General features: G+C 44.8%; 1 long non-coding RNA gene across 3 annotated transcripts in view; it reads left to right on the top strand.

The window, feature by feature from the left end:
• Window positions 1–253: 253 nt before the first annotated feature.
• LOC110209354 (uncharacterized) overlaps window positions 254–19,497 on the top strand; it is a 39,084-nt gene continuing 19,840 nt past the window's right edge. For all 3 annotated transcript variants that reach the window (XR_002324788.2, XR_002324789.2, XR_002324786.2), the window contains exons 1-2: window positions 254–4,448; window positions 13,726–14,199. This is a non-coding gene — a long non-coding RNA (uncharacterized LOC110209354). The remainder of the gene's footprint in view (window positions 4,449–13,725; window positions 14,200–19,497) is intronic.

Here is a 19,497-nt window from a genome sequence, read left to right as displayed (position 1 = left end):
GGGCCTACTGGTGATGAACCTCCCTGGTCCTTGGAAAGCAGACTCAGTACGTTACTGGAACCATACTCAAAATTTTTGAAGCAAAGTAGAACCTACCAGATCTTGAACATTGCTGGTATAGCCTTCAAGAACCCAGGCATGGTGGCAGACTTTGTGGAGGTTATAAGGGATTGGGATGGAGATTGGACTTATGCTTTCATTGCTGTAGAGAATTCCCAGGTGAGAAAACTTGCTCTATGTATGCAGGTCAGCAGCTTCTCTGCAACTTAGAAAATTTCCTAGAGCACTAAGAGGTTAAGTGATTTATCCAAGTTCACATAGCCAGTAGAGGCAGGACTTGAACCCAGGGCTTCCCTGGCTCTGTGGGTAGTTCTCTCACTCCTCCATGCTCCTGGAGGTTGTACTTGGTCATAATAATAATAATAACAATGATAATAATAATTCACATTTATATAGCACTATAAAGTTCACAAAAACACTTTCTTTGAAATAACTGTGAGGTGAGCAATGCAAGTGTTATCTCTATTTTGCAAATGAGGAAACTGAGGCTTGGAGAGGTGTTTGTCATGATATGCAGTTGGTGTTTGGTGCTGTTTGCTGTGCTGCCTCTCAGTGGACAAAGATCCTGTGTTTAAAGGACCCACAGGTTATGTTAATGATTATTGATTATTTTTAGCACCTTCTGTTCTTTTTCTTTCATTTCTGAAAATTGAAAAGTGCGTTTTATTGCTGCCTTTTGCCTTTACATCACAGTTATTTGTGGAAACTTTCCCCACTCCCCTAACTCTTTTATAATGAAGGAAAACAATGACGTACTTTTAAAACATTATTTTTTTGGGATATCTGTGGTTTTTTTTTCCATCACAGTAATTTCTTATTATACACCCCACTCCCAATTACTCATCCTCCTTCATAGCAGAGAAACAACAGTCAAGGAAAATCAGCCAGTATAGCAAGAGAGCAACTGTGTCTGTGCCTGCTACATTGAGCATCCATGCCGGATCAATATTGATCACTGTAGTTATTCTGAACATAGGTGCCTTTCTGTGGTGTTTTAATTTACAGTGTGTAAGCCATTGTAGTGACCATGGGCAAGTCACAGAAGTCTCCCTGGGCCTCAGTGCTAAAATATCTCCTCCTTTATAAAATGGGAAATCATAGTTTTTATCTTCTGTGCTTGGAAAGCACTTTGTAGCCATCAAATTCAAGAAAGCTAAGCTAACTTTAGAGAGCATTATAGTGACTGTGGAGAAATGAAATGTTTTCCACATCCTGTTATGTGGTTATTGACCTTTGTGCTTGAAGAGGACCAAAATGACATCACTTCATTGGGGTCAAGGTACAGTGTGTCCAGCTGTGGCTGATCCAATATGAGCTTGGAATGCTCTGCCAGAGGTCGGGCACAAAGAGTCCACGTGGACATTTGGAGTGGAGCTGGCTCTAAACTGGTACATCTTACATTTCCTTTGAGCTACTTCCATTCTGCTTTGCTCATTGAACACAGCACCTTCTTTGATGTGGGCACGCCATGCTGGGTGGTCCTTTGTCAGCGTCTCCCATGTCTCACAATCGATTCCAAAGTCCTTCACAGAGACCTTGAGAGTGTCCTTGTATCGCTTTCTTCTGACCTTCCTTGAGCCCTTGCCTTGTGTGAGTTCTCTATAAAAATGTCTTTTAGGCAAATACGCAGTTAGCATTCGAACAATGTGGCCAACCTTTTGGAGTTGCACTCTTTATAATAGGGTTTAAATGCTTGGCAGTCCGGCTCTAGAAAGGACCTTAGTGTCTGGTGCCTTATCTTTCCAGGTGATCTTCAGAATCTTCTTAAGACAATTAAAATGGAAGCGATTCAGTTCCTGGTATGAAGCTGGTGTTCTGTCCAGGTGTCATAGATACATAACAATGAGGCCCAAATTAGCACAAGCTGCAGAGAATTGATTCACACTCTGTTGTATCCCAGCTTCAGAGGCTGCGCTGAGTACACAGTCATCTGCACACAAAAAGTTACACACCATCTCTCCCTCCACTTTAGTCTTGGCTTGTAGCCTTTTCAAGTTAAATAATCTACTGTCAGTGCAGTAGCTGACCTCGATGCTGTTTTTTGTTCTCAATGAAGGTATCTAAAAACATTGCTGAAAATATCGTGCTAAACAGCATAGGAGCAAACATCGTCCATTATCCAGAACCCACGTAAGCATGCTGTTGTGAAACCGGCCTGCAATACCGATGAACTCTGGACAACTAAATTCGTGACCTCCAAGAGGCCCTAGTGACTAACAGTGTCAGAGGCCTTGCCAAATGGACAAACGTTGCGTACAGACCTATGTTCTGTCCCTGGCATTTCTCCTGGAGTTATTGAGCGGCAAACAACCTGTTGGCCATCCCTCAGCTCTTTCTGAAGCCATACTGGGTCTCTGGTAGATGATCATCTTCTAGGTGAAGGATCAGCCTATTAAGGAGGACTTTGGCAAGAATCTTGAGTTGGTAATGACTAAGAGAGAGAGCCTGTGATTGTCACAGGACAACCGGTGTTCTTTTCCTTTATAGAGCTGGACAATGGAGGCATCTTTGATCTACTGGGGCTAACCTCTTACTAGGTAACCCAGTAGATTTCAGTCTGCTTTTGTATGAGCAGTGATCCCCTACTTGATAAACTTTAGCTGGAATAGAATATGCTTTGCCATACAAGAGGAGCCTAGTGGTACCCAAAACCTCTCCCTTGGTTGCAAGTTCAGCTAGAGAGGGATTGACTTCAACCTAGGGTCAGTGGCTTTAGTGTCAATGATGATCTATTGAGAACACTATAGAAGTGTTCAGCCCATCTCTCTAGGATCATGTCCTTATCACTAATCAATATGTCTCCATCAGCACTGAGTAGTTGAGATGCACCGTAGGTCTTTGGCCTATAAATAGACTGCAGGGCATATAAAAGTGATTTGGGTTGTTACTATCAGCATAAAACCAAATTTCGTCTGCCTTCTTCCTGAGCCAAGAATTCTGTATCTCTCTTTTACTTTACTTTTGATAGAATTAAACACTGCCTGTTTAGAGATGAATGAGTTATCCTGCCGGTAAACCCTATGGAGTTCTTGTTTTTCATTTAGCAGCTTTTGAATTTCCCCATCATTTTGGGTTTTTTTTTTGCTTTTTGGTGAGGCAGTCGGGGTTAAGTGACCTGCCCAAGGTCACATACCATCATTTTAATCAAACCAATCTTGATGTTTTCAAGCGTTCTGGCCCAGATGAGTAAATGCAGTGCTGTACACCAAATCTCTGAAATCTGCCTACTCCTTTTCTGCTCCACTCTTGCTTAATTGTGTTGGCTTCACTTTCCCTCCAAGTTAGCAGTGAACAGTTCATGCTCTATTTGACATTGTCTTCTGGTAGTTGCCTTGCCTTGCAGCCACAGCTTTTGCTGAATACAAATGTTTAGCTTGGAGAGGCTAAGTCTGTGATCCGTCCAGCACTGTGTGCCACGTATCACCTTGTCACTCTCACATCCTGTCTGTCTCTTCTTACAATGACGCTGTATGAAATGCCAACGTTTGCTGCAAGGGTGCATCCGTGAAGTTTTATTGCATTCAGGTCAATGCAAGTAAGTGTTAGTGATGAGGTCATGAGACCCACAAGTCTTCAGTAGTAAGAGGCTGTTGTCATTACTGTTTCAGACTCCCTTCCTCCCAGTGACTCCCTGCCGTGGCTGGTGGTGTGTGCCTGCTTTGATGTTAAAGTCACCCAGAATTATAAGCTTGCACTCTTTTAGCACGTTGATGATCAGGGCCTCCAGGCCTTCATAAAATTTTTCTTTGACCTCACCAGGATTTGTTGCGGTGGGAGCATACGCACTGATGATTGTGACATGGTGCTTTCCTGCAAGTGGCAATTGTGTTGCCGTGAACCTGTCATTCACTGCTTTTGGGAGGCATACAAGCTTGTTGACTAGATTACATCTGATTGCAAAATCTATACCTGTTTCATGGTGTTCCCCTTCACTAGGGCCCCTCTAACTTTGGTAAGCTGGCCTTTTGCCAACCTTGTTTCACTCAGTGCTGCTATGTGGATGCAATACCTGCTGAGTTCTTTGGCAAAAAGAGCTATTTGTTTGTTGGATTTCTTGTTGTCCATGAGCATGTGTGCATTCCAGGTACTGATGGTGAGTGGAATCATATTTGCAAAAGTTTTTACATTTTTTGTGTTTTGACCACAGGATAGGATCCCCACCTGCTTCAGTAAGCAGACGAGGTTAGGTTAGGTGAAACGGAGTTGTTCGGGCACCTTTTCTGGCCCTTTCCTCGCTCCAGGAGGTCAGCAGTGAAGTCCTTCAAAAAGGCTGCTGAGACGCCTGGAGGGCTGCCCAATCCCACTGCTGCTTCAGTCCAGTGAGAAGATGAACCTACAGTCTGAACCACCTGTGTGCAGGGTTGTGACACTTGCCATGAGACTTTGAGGTAGGTAAAAATATCAAAGTGGTATGGGTGATGTCTTCTGACTTGCACATAAATTGGATTTAAGTAAGGCAGAGTTACATGAAGTCATCTGCCTCACTCTCCCAGAGTCATCGAAGTCCAATGGCAAGACAAAAGTCAAGCTGACTGCTGAAGGCTCTGGGTGTAGTGGACAGCCTTGGCATCTTCAATGTCTGACCAAGCTCTAGGCACTCCATAGCGCCTGCTTCTGCTGCCTTCATGGCTTGTTGGAACAAAATGTTTGCATCTACCTATTCTTCCAGGGAAGTCTTCACATGCTTGGGGTAGGCACCCTGCTAACTCACCAATGGGTCTGAGAGTCTTTGGTTACCTTCAAACCTGATTTAGCCAGTCTGTGGCCACTGCACATGCTACAGCTTCTTGGAGCCACAGATGGCAGATGGACACCAAAGGTATCCCCTGAGAAGAGCTTGGCAGCCCTCACATCAGAAATACTAGTCTTCCCTGAACACCTGCACACTTAAACTATTTATATATGTACATGTTGTCTCCCTCAACACAATGTAAACTCCTGGAGGGCAGGGGTCCGCTTCATTTTTGCCTTTGTACCCTCAGCACTCAGTGTAAGGTCAGGCATACAGTGGGCACTTAAAAGAATGCTTCTTATCAGTTAATTGAGGACTTTGGTGTTCCTGGTACTTGATTTAAAATAGCCTGATACTTTTGCCCTGACCTTTAAACTCTGAAAATGAGATTGTGGTTCCCTGTTCCAAAGTATTTGATTTTCCCCTGCTGCCTATTGAATAAAGTCTAGGCTCCTAAACTAGATGCTATTATCCTCATTTTACAAATGAGGAACCATTTTACTGATGAGGCAGCTGGGTAGCTCAGTGGGTAGAGTACTGGACCTAGAGTTCCTGGACTGAATCCAGGAAGTGCTGGATTCAAATCTGGCCTTACACATGTCCTAGTTGCCTCATTTTCCTCACCTGCAAGATAGGGATCATAATTATCGGTACCTCCCATGGTTGTTGTGAAGAAAAATTAGATATATTTCTAAAGTGCTTTGCAAACCTTAAGGATTTGTATAAATGTTAACTAGAACTAAGTGGGTTGCCCATGGTCAGTTCAGTGCCCTGGCCAAGGCTCTCCATGATTTGGTCGCAACCCACCCTTTCAGCCTTATTGTACAGTATTCTTGCTCACATATTCTGTGTTATGGGCAATCAGGTGCCCTGGCCTTTTTTTTCCTCTCTACACCTTTAACCATGATGTTCATTATATGTAGGGTATTCGTTGACTCTTCCCTTATACGCCTTCCTGCCCCCAGCCCACTTTTTGAAACTTTGACCATCCTCCAAGGCCCAGCTATATTCTACGTGAAGACTTCCCTGATTCTTTTGATTGAATGTGCTCCTCCCCTCCTGAAAGACTTCATAGCATCCTCAAGGCTCTTGTGATCATCTGCCTTGAGTGGGAGTTACCTGTGTATTCCTTATTCCATAAGCTGGAGGACGGTGACTCTCAGGTTCTTTACTCCACTGCCTTGAGCAAGGTAGGAATTCTCTGCCGTGTGTGGAATAAATGTCCAACCATGGTGCTAATTTCTTTCTGGTGCAATAGGGGTCTAGTTCACATGCAGAGCGTCTCCAAGTGAATGATAGTTCTGAGAGAAGTGTGATGGGAAAGGAAAGGAAGGAAAAAGGCAGGGAAGTGTCTTGGAGGCATCATGTAATGTGCAGGGACATTCTGCAGCCAGCACCCCCTGGCAAACCACGTGGTTGGGCAGAGCCTGTCTTGATTGGCTGGGTAGCTGGAAGTGTTGCATCTCTCCAAAAGAAGACTGTGGCCAGCTTCTTCCCTCCTCATCTTCAGCTGCACTGTCACGTGGGCATCGGGTGAGAGCCGTGCTGTACACATTGTGGGAAGGGGAAAGGGGCCTCTCTCCTGCCCCTGGGGTCACATGAGGCCCCTTCAGCCTTTTCATTTGTTCTTTTCCATTCTAGGTGAAGGTGGTAAAGTCTCCAGTCTGGGTTGGGAGCAGTCACAGGAATCTGGGAGTTGGAATGTAGGTCTGGTTTGGCAGGCAGCGTAGCATTGATACCCCAAGGAGTTAGGGGTGACTGGGACTGGCCTTCATGATCTCAGTCTAAAGGTGGTCAAAACATCTGGCAACAATATCACTTTTTGCTGTGAATTGGAGAAAATCATGAAGGGATAGCTAGGTGGTACAGTGGATAGAGCTCTGGCCTTGGAATCAGGAGGACCTGAGGTCAAATTCAGTCTTGGACACATGACACTTACTAGCTGTGTGACCCTGGGCAAGTCACTTAACCCTGATTGCCTCACCAAAAAGCAAAAAAAAAAAATCATGAAACTGTGCTGACTAGGTCCACTACAAATTTATGTTATGTAACTTCAAATGGGTCCTCACGAGGGCAAGGCAATCATTCCATTCCTTCTTAATTAACTCACCACTCCATTCACCATGTCGGCTCTTCCAAACCTTTCTGTCCCTCTTCAGACCTCTCATGGTTCCCCCCCCATCCTATCAGCCGAGCATTATATTATGCCCCCCTGAATTGAGACCATTTGCTGAGCTCCCTCTTCTCTTCTCTCCGTCTTGCATCACCCAGAAACCTTCTGCTGCTATTTCCTCCTTGAACCCTGTCTCCCATGAAGAGGTGGCCCTTTGCCAATGCTAGCTCCTCGACTTCAAAGTGATCCCATTCCGTCCTGTCTTCTCCGGCAGATTTCCCCCCTCTGTCATCATTCCTACTCTCATTCATCTTTAATCATGGCTTGTCGACTGGCTGCTTAACTATTGTCTGTGGACATGCCTCTGTCTCCCACATCTTCCAAAAGGCCTCAGTTGATCTGTCCCCCATACTAGCTGTTGTCCTCCATCTCTTCTCCCTTCTGTGCTGGGACTCACTGTTGTGCATTAAGCCACTTCCTTTCCTCTCACTCTCTTCCCAGCTCTCTACAGTCTGACTTCCAGCCTCATTGTTCATCCTGCTGAAACTTCTCTCTCCAAAGTTACCAGTGACCTCTCGATTGCCGATGTGAAAGCCTCATCCTTCTTGACCTTCTTGAAGCCTCTGACATTGTCAGTCATCCTCTTCTAAAACTCTTCTCTAGGTTGCCGTGGCGCCGTTCTGTCTTGGTTCTTCTTCAGCCTGTCTGAATGAGTCTTGGCTGGTTCTATCCAGCTCGCACCCCTAACCGTGGGTGTCCCACAGGGCTCTTTCCTGTGCCTTCTTCTCTTCTCCCTCTACACTGTTTCACTTGACGATCTCATCAGCTCTCATGACTTCCGTTTTCATTTCCATGTTGCTCATTCTCAGAACTGCTTAACCACCCTTAACCTTTCTCCTAACCTCCAGACTTGCATCTCCGACTGCTTTGTGGACATCTCAAAATGGATGTCCCATAGACACCTTTAACTCAACACACCCAAAATTTAACTTATCTTTTCCCCCAAACTCTCTTCACTTTTAAGCCTCTCTATTACTTTTGAGGCCGCCGCTGTTCTTTCAGTCACCCCACAGCGGAGGTGTCCTCCTTGACTCCCACTGTCACCTCCACATCCAGTCTGTTGCCAAGTAATGTTGATTTTATCTTCATATCATCTTGCATATATGCCCCCTTCTCTCTTCTAGTGCTGCAAACACGCTGGTGCGGTTCCTTATGGTCCTATACCCAGACTGTGGCAATCGCCTGCTGTCGGGTCTACCTGCCACAAATCTCTCCCCACTCCAGTTCGCTTTCCACTCAGCTGTCAAATTCATCTTCCTAGACCGCAAATCTGACCGTGTCACCAACCTTATTCAATGAACTCTGGTGGTTCCCTGTCACTTCCAGGATTGAATCCTGTTTATCATTTAAAACTTCACAACCTGGCCTAGCTCCCTCTTACCTTCCAGTCTTCTCACACCTTACACTGGCCTCCTCCATATTCCTCACACAGGCACTCCTTCGTTTTAATTGGCTGACCCTGAACAAGTAACTTAACTCCAATCGCCTCAAAAAACACAAAAGCAAAACAAAATAAAAGAGTATACCCTAGAGGTATTGGGGAAAATGCTTTTACATTTGTTTTTGCTATAACTTTGAAGCAAATATTGCTTTTAATCAGTGTTAAGTGGTTAAATGGACCTGGGGTTTGCTAGTCACTGGTTCATGACAAATGGGGGAACGCAGTCAATGGAAGCTCAAGCCAATGGTATTAGAGAACAGGTGACCCTTCAACACCTCAGAGTGCCCTAGGACCCTGAGGAGAGATATAGCCCTCCTGGCCCTTAGAAAGAGGCGTTAAAACGCACACCATTACATTAGAATGGCTGGTAATGGGGAGATTGGATTGAGATGAGAGACACCCTGGTTAAACATCCTGGTGCTGGTTAAAGAATTTCCCTAATATTTTCATCCAGCTGCTGACATGAGGATTCGCATCCCAGGAAAATTGCTTGTTGATTTTAGACAAACAGCCGACCATGAAAACGGGCCTTGTGGCAGCCTGCAGAAGCAAGTGGGCTGGGCCCCAGCAGGGCTCCTGGGCTGCCCCAAGCTCAGGGCAGAAAGCCAAAGGTTAACCTGATGCTGCCTACAAGGGAGGGGTCGGGGTGAGCTGCTGGGTGAAGAGTTCCTCTAGAAATTGGAAACCTTGCTGAGTTTGATCAGGTCCCATAATAGCATCTGACCCTTAGATGCCTCAGATCAGTTTCCATGGGGGCTGCGAGTCCCCAAGAGCAATCCTGGGATTTGACTTTGAGGCTACCCTTGGAAGGGTAATGTTGGTCACAGATGGCCCGTTGCATCAGGGCTGGCAAAAAGCCCTTTGCTAACAATATTTCACTTTGGGGCTTCACAATAACCCTACAGGAATTATTACCCCCATTTTATAGATAAAGAAACTGAGGCTCTGAGGTGTTAAGTGATTTGCCCATAGCTCCTGTCAGAGGTGGGATTTGAAAAGAGTCAGTGTAGTGTACCAGCCTTGGAGTCAGGAAGACCTGAGTTCAAATCCTACCTTAGACACTTGCTAGCTGTGTGACCCTGGGTGAGTCACCCTCCCTGGGCCTCAGTTTCCTTTTCTATAAAATTAGGGGTTGGACTTGATGTCTTCTAATGTCCCTTTGACCAGAGAAGGTAATGGCAAACCACTCCCATATCTTTGCCAAAAAAATCCCCTGGGCAATATTGGTGTGGTATGGTTTAGGACAGAAAAACACCACCACCCATTCTAATTCTAAATATATTATCCTATGGTCTTAAAATCTTATATCTTGCTCTGGGCTTCAAGCCTAATGTTCTTCACACTATTCTTTCCTACATGGTTAACCTTGGGCAAGATGCTTAAACTCACCGGGCCTCAGTTTCCTTATTTGTAAAGTAGGTGGTTGAACTAGCTGGCCTCTGAGATCCCTCCCACCTCCAGATCTTTTCTCCTGTGATCCTAGGTGATACTAAATTCCCGTAAGCTGAGGACTGGGAGTAGGGGAGGAGAGGAGGAAGGGGCCTATAAGCCCAGAGGTGCCCGAAAGAGATTCATGATCACAGGTGGTGCCAACCTCTAAAATTGAATTTATAAAATGTTAAAACTTCAAGGTGTCTGAGAAACCACCTTGTTGGATCTTTTTGTTTTACGGGCAAGGAAACTAAAGAGGAAGGGAAGAAACATTATATAGGTCCTACTATGTGCCTGGCACTGTGCTAAGCACTTTATAAATATTATCTCCTTTGATCCACGTGACAACCTGTGAAGCCGCTGCTGTTCTTAAACTCAATTTACAGCTGATAAAACGGAGGCAAACAGAATTTAAGTGACTTGCTCAGGGTCATGCAGCTGGTCTTCCCGACTTTAGGTCTAGATCTCTATCCACTAAACCATTTAGTGGCCTAAAGTTTTTTTATTTTTTGGGGGTGGGGAAGGAGTGAGTTGCCCAAGGTCACGGTGAGTTAGTGACCAAATAGGGATCAGAGCCTGGCCCCCTAGCCTGCCACCCCACCGTGTGTTGTATCCTCTCCGTTAGAACCATACCAGGACATGGCCTCCTCTCACACTTCTAATAATAGCTGTTCTTTGGATCAGATAGAGAGATGGAAGGAGATCTGTCAAATTGCTTGTATTCCTTGAGAGCTACCGCATGCGTGGATTTCCTTGATGGCTGGGCTAACTTGGTCCAGCAAAGTGTGGTCTTCCAGGCTCTCCTCTAGTAAGGCACTCTCCCCATGCACATGCGCACATTTAGATGATGTACAAGCCCTGTCCGGGCTGAGTCATGTTGGGTAAATCATGCAGGGTTTTTGATGATCCCAAGCTGATCCTCGGAAGCAAAAACTCATTCTTAAAAACATGAATATTCTTCCAGTGATGCTTCATGATGGCTGTGACTCATGGGAGGCCAGTATCTCCATAGAATCAAAATGGTGGGCTGCTCAGAGGGCAAGGGAGAGATCTGGAGCATGTGAAATAGAGTGTGGCATATTACCAGAGATGACTTGCTTGCCAGGAGCGGCAGAAACGTTCTCATCCATGACCAGATGACCAGAGAGGGAGGCAGGCTAGTTATCTAGGGCGAGCGGGACCTTATAGCTGGGCAGCCCCAGTGTTGTGCTGGCACACATGCCGTGTTAAAGGATGCTGCAGAAAGCCTCTGCTGAGGTGGGTGGATCCTCCGTGGAGGGTTTAGGAAAAGATATCGACAAACCAAAAGCAAGCAGTCATCGATCATTGATTAAGTGCTCACAATGCCAGGTTTTGTGCCTGGTGCTGCTGGAGATATGAAGACAAAAGCAAAAACAGAGCCTGCTCTTAAGACGTCTACATTCTAACAGTGGAGCCAACCCACTGAGAGAGAGAGAGACAGAGATAGATGAGAGACAGAGAGAGAGACAGACGAGAGACAGAGAAAGAGAAGAGAGAGACAGAGGAGACACAGAGAGAGACAGATGAGAGACAGAGAGAGAGACAGAGAGAGAGAGAAAGAGAAGAGAGAGACAGAGGAGACAGAGAGAGACACACAGAGAGAGACAGACGAGAGACAGAGAAAGAGAAGAGAGAGACAGAGAGAGAACTCATAAAAACACAAGGGAAGGAGATGTGGATGGATTGCAGTCTACAAGGGTGGAAGGAGTACCTCTTAGAACAAGGAAGCCCCTAAGTCATTTGGTATTGATCTCAGGCTCTTCACATCTGACTCTACCAAGCCTTCAGCTTCCCTGGGCACACTGAGAGGGTCAGTGCCTTAACCCCCAACAAGATGGATTTCAGGCAGTAACCAGTAGATGGAGGCAAGTGGAATCACCCAGATGGGCTCCGCCATTGTCCACTCCCATGCCAGTCCCAGGGAGGGTGGTGGAGGCGAATGAGTGATAAAATCCCAGCATCTCAGTGTTGGATGAGACCCCAGTTTATCCAGTGCAACCCTCCAGTCCCTGACAAGACATCATCCAATCTACTTCTGTGGGGAACTGATTGGGGGGAGCTGTGGAGAAATGAGGGGAACACATGGACAATCCTTTAATCCACTGACTCTGTGTCCTCATTTTTAAATGAAGGCAATGATATTTCACTCCCAAGCTCATAGGGTCCATCTGAGGAAAACACTCAGCCAGCCGTAGATCTCTGTGTAAATGGGAGTCGTCGTTAGCTTCCAAGGCGACCCTTTTTTTTCTAAAACCACACTAAGTTTGGGGAAGCCTTTTCTGACAGCCAGCTGAAAGCCACCCATCCTCAGCTTGTACACATTGCTTCTAGCTTTGTCCCCAGGGGACCAAGCAGAGGAAGTCGGATTGACTTCCCGGAGTTTGACATTCAGGGCTATGGCTGCGATAGTCAAGTGCTGGAGGTGACGTCAAGAGGGACAATACAGGAGTCTGGAAGTTAATGACCTTCTTTCTATTTTTGTTCTTCAGCTCCTCAGCTGATACTGTCAGGTCGCCAGAATGAGGGGGCGATAGTTTGGAAAGGGCTAAAAGGATTCTTTGGGAGGAAGGCCAGGGAGCTGAGGCGGGGAGGGAAGATGCTCCTCTCCCTGAACCTGGTGACAGTGACGTGGGGGGACCCGGGATGTCAGGAAAGGCTAAGTAGAGGAGAACTGTAGCTGTGTTAGAACTGAGGGGGACCTGGGAGGGCATGTCTTTTCTTTGTCTTCTGGTGTCATAGTTGCAGCTGCTTCAAGCAATGGTCTTATTCCACTTTGTTTTTCCTTTTGCTCTCAACCCAATGACAGCTACCCCCCCCCCACCATTTCTTATCTCTGACATTCCATGTTTGTTTTTTTTTTAAATAAATTTGTGTTGCTGTCTTCTGTTTCTTATATCATCATGGTTAATCCATTGTCTCCCTCTACCCCATCCCCCCGACAGCCATCCCATAGAACAAGTTCTTTCTAGCCAAATTTCTAACTGAAGAAGAGGTTTTGAATGTCATTAGGCTCTTTTTGTGTGGCAAAGCACCTGGTGCTGATTCCATTCCAGCAGAGATCTACAAGGCAGTAGGTCCACCACTCATACGAAAGCTGACTGAAGTCATCCAGCTTATAAAGCAAGAAGACGTTTTCCCCCAGGAGATCAAGGATGCCTCCATTGTCCATCTCTGTAAAGGAAAAGGAAATAGGTTGTCTTATGACAATCCGGAGGGGGTGGTGGTAGTGGAAGGGAGGGGTCTCTCTCTTGGTCAGTGTTGACAAGATGCTGGCCAGAATTCTCTTTGATAGGCTGATCCTTCACCTGGAAGATTGTCCACAATCATGCACACATTCCATGTACCAATGGTGAGTGGAATCATCTTCCCTAAAGTTTTTGTACATGTTTTCATGTTTTGACTGCAGAGTGGGATCCCAGCAGGCCAGGGCTGGCTGAAGCAGACAATTTTTAGGGCACCTTTTCTAACCCCTTCCTCATGCCAGGAGGGGAACAGTGCAGTCCTTAAAAAAGGCTGCTCATACACCCAGGAGGTTGCCAAATCCTACCTCTCCTTTGGTTCAGTGTTGACCCTATGGCCTGGGCCACTGTGTGCAGGGTTGTGACTATAGCTCCCAGTGTATCTGCACCTGCTGCTTCATCACTAGCTCATTGCCATAAGACTTTGAGGTTGGTAAAATAGTGACATAGCAAAACAATAAATACTAAAATAGTTGGGTACTAAAATAAAATGATAAAATTGTAAAAATTATTAAATAGTAAAATAATCAAATGGTAAGGTGTATGGATGATGCCTTTTGGTTTCCTGAATAGATTAGATTTCAGTGAGGCAGATGTGCGAAGTCATCAGCCTCACTCTCTCTTCCAGAGTCATCAAAGTCCAATGGCAAGACAAAAGCCAAGACAACTGGCAATGGCGGAGATGTAGTGGATGACCTTGGCATCTTCAATGTCTGACCGAGATCTGAACTCTCCAAGATCTAAGCGCCTGCTTCCAGTGCTGTCATGGTCTGTCGAAACAAAATGTTCACATCTGTCTGTTCCACCGGGGAAATCTTCACACGCTTGGAGGAGACACTCCCCTAACTCACCAATGGGCTTGAGGCCCCTTGGTTTCCCTCCACCTAGTTTAGCCTATCTGCCAAGATGAAGATGATTTTTACCAGGGTATGGCCGCTGCACGTGCTGCAACTCCTTGGAGCCACAGATGAGAGCTGGGTGGCTGGTGGACACCAAAGGTGGATGAGCAGCCCTGAAAAGGGCTCAACAGCTCTCATAGCAGAAGTGCTAGTTCTCCCTGAGCACCCCATATTCCCCAAGTAAGGTGCAGAAGACTGCAAAGGTGAGGGGGGGAGTAGGTTACGAAGGGCTTTGAATGCCAAACAGGGTTTTGTATTTGATCTTGGATGTAATAGGGAACCACTGGAGTTTATTGAGTGGGGGGCGTGTGATATGATTGGACCTGCAATTTAGGAAAATCGTTCTGGGGGTTGAATGGAGAATGAACTGGAGTGGGGGGAGACTTGAGTCAGGCAGACCCCCCCCCCCGCAAGTTATTGTGGTAGTCCAGGTATGAGATGATGAGGGATTACACCAGGGTGGTGGCAGTGTCAGAGGAGAGAAGGGGGCGTGTTTGAGAGATATTGCAAATGTGAAATCAGCCGGTCTTGGCAGCAGCTTGGATATGGGATGCGAGAGAGAGTTGTGAGTCTGGGGGCCTGGGAGGATGGTGGTGCCCTCTACAGTAACAGGGAATTTAGGAGCAGGGGTGGGGGGAGTATTCACAGAGAAAGATGAGTTCAAGTTTAGACCTGTTGAGTTTAAGATGTCTACTAGACATCCACTTTGAGCTGTCTGAGATTTCTCTGGGCTGTCCTCCATGCCTGGCATGCTCCCCTTCCTCATTTCAATCTGCTACCTTCCCTGGCTTACTTTAAGTCCCAACTAAAATTCCATCCTCTCTAGGAAGCCTCGTCTGTCGTTATTGTTGTTCAGTCTTCCAGTCGTGTGCGACTCTCTGTGACCCCGTAGACTATAGCATTCCAAGCTTTTCTGTCCTTCACTATCTCCTAAAGTCTGTCCAAGCTCATGTTTGTTGCTTCCATGACATTATCTATCCATCTCATCCTCTGCTGTCCCTTTCTCCCTTTGCCTTCAATCTTTCCCAACATCAGAGTCTTTTCCGATGAGTCCCGTCTTCTCATTATGTGGCTAAAGTATTTAAGCTTCAGCTTTAGTATTTGACCTTCCAGTGAATAGCCTTAATTACTTTCTTTAAGTACTGGCTGATTTGGTCTCCTTGCTGTCCAGAGGACTCTCAAAAGTCTTCTCCAGCAGCACAATTGGATAGCGTTGCTTCTGTGGTGCTCAGCTTTCCTTATAGTCCAACATTGCTACTGGAAAAACCATAGCTTTGGCTATACAGACCTTTGTTAGCAAGGTGATTCCTCTGCTTTTTAGTCTACTGTCCAGATTTGTCATGGCTTTCCTTCCAAGGAGCAAGAGTCTTTTAACTTCATGGCCTCAGTTGCTGTCTACAATGATCTTTGAGCCCAAGAATATAAAATTTGACACTGCTTCCATTTCTTCTCCCTCTATTTGCCAGGAAGTGATGGGACCAGTTGCCAAGCTCTTAGGTTTTTTTGATGTTAGGCTTCAAGCCAGCTTTTATACTCTCCTCTTTCCCCCTCATCAAGAAGCTTCTTAATTCCCCTTCACTTTTTGCCATCAGAATGGTATCATCTGCATAGCTGAGATTGTTGATATTTCTCCCAGCAACCTTAATTCTAACTTTTGATTCATCCAGCCTGGCATCTCACATGACGTGCTTTGCCCATAAGTTAAATAAATAAGGTGACAATACATAGCCTTGTCTTACTCCTTTTCTAGTTTTAAACCAGTCATTTGTTCCATGTTTGGTTCTAATTGTTGCTTCTTGGTCTGAATATAGGTTCCTAAAGAGGCAGGTAAGATGATGTGGTACTCCCATCTCTTTTAGGACTTGCCGTGTTTTGTTGTGATCCACACAGTCAAAGGCTTTAGTGTAGTTAATGAAGCAAAAGTAGATGTTTTTTTCTGGAATTCCCTTGCTTTTTCCACAATCCAGCAAATTCTGGCAATTTGGTCTCCAGTTCCTTTGCCTCTTTGAAAACCAACCTGCTCTCCTGGTAATTCTCAATTCACATATTGCTGAAACCCCGTTTGCAAAATTTTAAGCATAACCTTGCTGGAGTGTGAAATGAGCACAATTGTTTGACAATTTGAATATTCCTTGGCATTTCCCTTCTTTAGGATTGGGATGTAAACTGATTTTTCCCCCCAATCTGGTGGCCATTGTTGAGTTTTCCAAGTTTTCTGGCATATTGAGTGCAACACATTAAGAGCATCATCTTTTAGTGTTTTAAATAGCTCAGCTGGAATTCCATCATCTCCACTAGCCTCATTGTTAGCAGTGCTTCCTAAGGCCCACTTGACTTCATTCTCCAGAATGTCTGGCTCTAGATCAGCAATCACACCATCGTGGTTATTGGTGATGTTAAAATCTTTATTGTATAGCTCTTTTGTGTGTTCTTGCCACCTCTTCTTAATCTCTTCTATTTCTGTTAGGTCCCCACCATTTTTGTCTTTTACCATGCCCATTTTTGCATGAAACTTTCCCTTGATATCTCTAATTTTCTTGAAGAAATCTCTTGTCTTTCCCTTTTTATTGTTTTCTTCTATTTCTTTGCATTGCTCATTTAAGAAAACCTCTCCTTGCTGTTTTCTGTAATTCTGTATTCAGCTGGGTACACCTTTCCCTTTCTCCTTTTCCTCTCCTTCTTTCCTCAGCTATTGGTAAAGCCTCATAAGACAGCCATTTTGTTTTCTTGCTCTTCTTTTTCTTTGGGATGTTATTATTGCTGCCTTCTGTACAATATTGCAAACTTTGTCCATAGCTCCTTAGGCACCCTGTCTGCTAGATCTAATCTTTGAAATCTATTCATTACCTTTACTTCATGTTACTTACGTCATACCTAGATGGTCTGAGGGTTCCCCCTCCTTTCTTCAATTTAAGTCTGAATTTTGAAATAAGAAGCTCATGATCTGAGCCACAGTCAATTCCAGGTCTTGTTTTAATAGACTATATAGAGCTTCTACATCTTTGGCTGCAAACTATGTAATTATTCTGATTTCTATATTGACCATCTGGTGATGTCCATGTGTAGAGTTACCTTTCGGGTTGTTGAAAAAAAGATGTTTGCTATGACCAGTGAGTTATCTTGACAAAACTCTATTAGTCTTTGCCCTGCTTCATTTGGTACTCCAAAATTGCCCATTATTCCAATTATCTTTTGATTTCCTTCTTTAGCATTCTAATCCCCTATGATGAAGCCTTTGCTAATCTCTCTTAATTCTGATGCCTTCTCTCTCTTAATTATTTCCTATTTATCCTATATATAGCTTGTTTGTACACAGTTGGAGAAGCAAGCAGAGAGGTTGGGGCAGGAGATTGGTAGATTTGAGAATTATCAGCATAAAGATGGTAATTTAATTCGTGAGAGCTGATGAGATCACCAAGTGAAGTACTATAGAGGAAGAAGAGAATAAGGCCCAGGACAGAATCCTGTGGGACACCCCCGGTTAGAGAGAGTACCATCAGGAGGAGGATCCAGCAAAGGGGACCAAGAAGGAGAAATCAGAGAGGTGGGAGGAGAACCAGAAGAGACAGAGGTATCCCAAAAACCTAAAGAAAAGAAGTATAGAATTAACAGAGTAAATGGCTGCAGAGAGGTCAAGGACAATGAGAATGGAGAAAAGACGATTAGATTTGGCAATTAAGAGACCATTGGTGCGTTTGAAGAGAGCACCTTGGGGTGGGGGGGAGGAGGAGGCTGGAAGCTAGATGGTAAGAGGTTAAGAAGAAAATGAGAAGAGAGAATAGAGGCAGTCTTTTCAAGGACTTTAGCAACAAAGGGTAGAACAGATATAGGACAGTAGTTCCCAGGGATGGATCAAGGGAGGACTTTTTCAGGATGGAGGAAACATGGGCATGTTTTAGGTAGAAACGAGTGAGCCAGTAGAGGGAGAGATTGAAAATAAGTGATAGTCGGGATGATGGAGGGAGCACTGTGCTGGAGGAGATGGGGTGGAATGGGATTTCTTGTACAAGTCGAGAGGTCTGCCTTGGTAAGGGAGGAGGCTGCCTCTTCATGTGAGACAGGGGTGAAGGAGGAGATATTGGCTGAAAGCATTATAGAAAGATGAATATTTCCTCTTCAGAAAGTAAGGGGAGGGTTGATTGATCTTCTCAGGCCACAGGATAATCAGGTTAAAAGTTTACAGAAGTTCTATAGGAATAAAGAGACCTCTCTTTCCAAAGAAATGGTAAGGACTGATAACAGCCCTGGATTTGCGGAATGTAGCTTGAAGAAGTGTTTTTTCTTGACAAAGCTTATGAAACACCAAGAGAAGAATCAACTCAAACAGTGCTCCATAGGTGACATCCACATGAATTCAACCAACATTCGGCCAACAAAGAAATGTTGAATAAATGGCTGAGTCGTGCAGATTTGTGGATGGAAATGGGGGTGGGGGTGGGCAGTTAGGTAACAATTCTGGATCAGACGTTGCCACCAGAAATGGTAGAAATGTTGTTTTTAAGGAACCCAGACTTATTGATTGGTGCAGATTTACAGATTACACAATGAAGTGGTGACAACTATATACTAAGTGATAGCAGGCTGCACAAATTTAGCATCGATTGGAAAGGCACAGTGGAGTGGCTAGAATTATACATCAGGAGCTCTCCATCCTTGATAAACTAACAGATGACAAATCCCCTGTCCTACAAATCTACCCACCCCCTGCTCCAAATATCTTTGAGAATTCAGTGAATAAAATGTCCTGGGACCAAAACATTCCTATAAACAGAATTGTGGTTAGTAATTTCCTGGACATAGTACCGACACCTACAAATTTAGGAACAGCATTTTAAGAGGTGTCACCATACTGAATATTCATGATATCTAAACCACATGAAATGAAAAAAAATTTAAATATAGAGATCGAGCAGAAGAAATTAAAACCACATGGGAATAGGATGAGATATATGCCACAGCTAGCATTCTGATTGCTATTGGAGTTGTTTTGAAGATGCTTTCAGCAAAGTCTGTAAGAGATGACCTTATGTGAATGAATGAATGAAAAATTATTGCAAGCCATTCCTTGCCCTCAAAGAGCTTACATTCTAATGGGGAAGATAACACATATAGGGGAGTGGTGGCCAGGGAAGGGAGTTGTGGTCTGGAAAGTCTCAGAGATGGTGGGTTCTCGATTGACATGCCCCTTTCTAGAAGCGATGTAGCATTGGTTTGATTTTAATTTCTACGGCGAGAGATGGCAAGTGGAGGTAAGACACATGTATTGCGGCAGGTTAGAAAAACAGCAAGGATGAAAAAAATGAAATGGTTCAGTTTGGGACTGGCTCGGGACAGGTGGGGGAACTTTCACCAATGAGAACCCTTTTATTCTCCTGAATAATATACCACATAATATAAAATATAAATGAAAAATAGCAATATAAGGATAGGAATGGATCCAGTCAATCAGTCAAGCATCCCATTCCACTTACAGTAACTACCTTAATCAGGTGGTAATGTGC

The sequence above is a fragment of the Phascolarctos cinereus genome, unplaced genomic scaffold, assembly GCF_003287225.1.
Source record: "Phascolarctos cinereus isolate Bilbo 61053 unplaced genomic scaffold, phaCin_HiC Scaffold_5;HRSCAF=322, whole genome shotgun sequence".
In the NCBI taxonomy this organism is placed as follows: domain Eukaryota; kingdom Metazoa; phylum Chordata; class Mammalia; order Diprotodontia; family Phascolarctidae; genus Phascolarctos; species Phascolarctos cinereus.
Note: the sequence above shows the minus strand (reverse complement) of the source record. Positions and strands in the feature narration are given on the sequence as shown.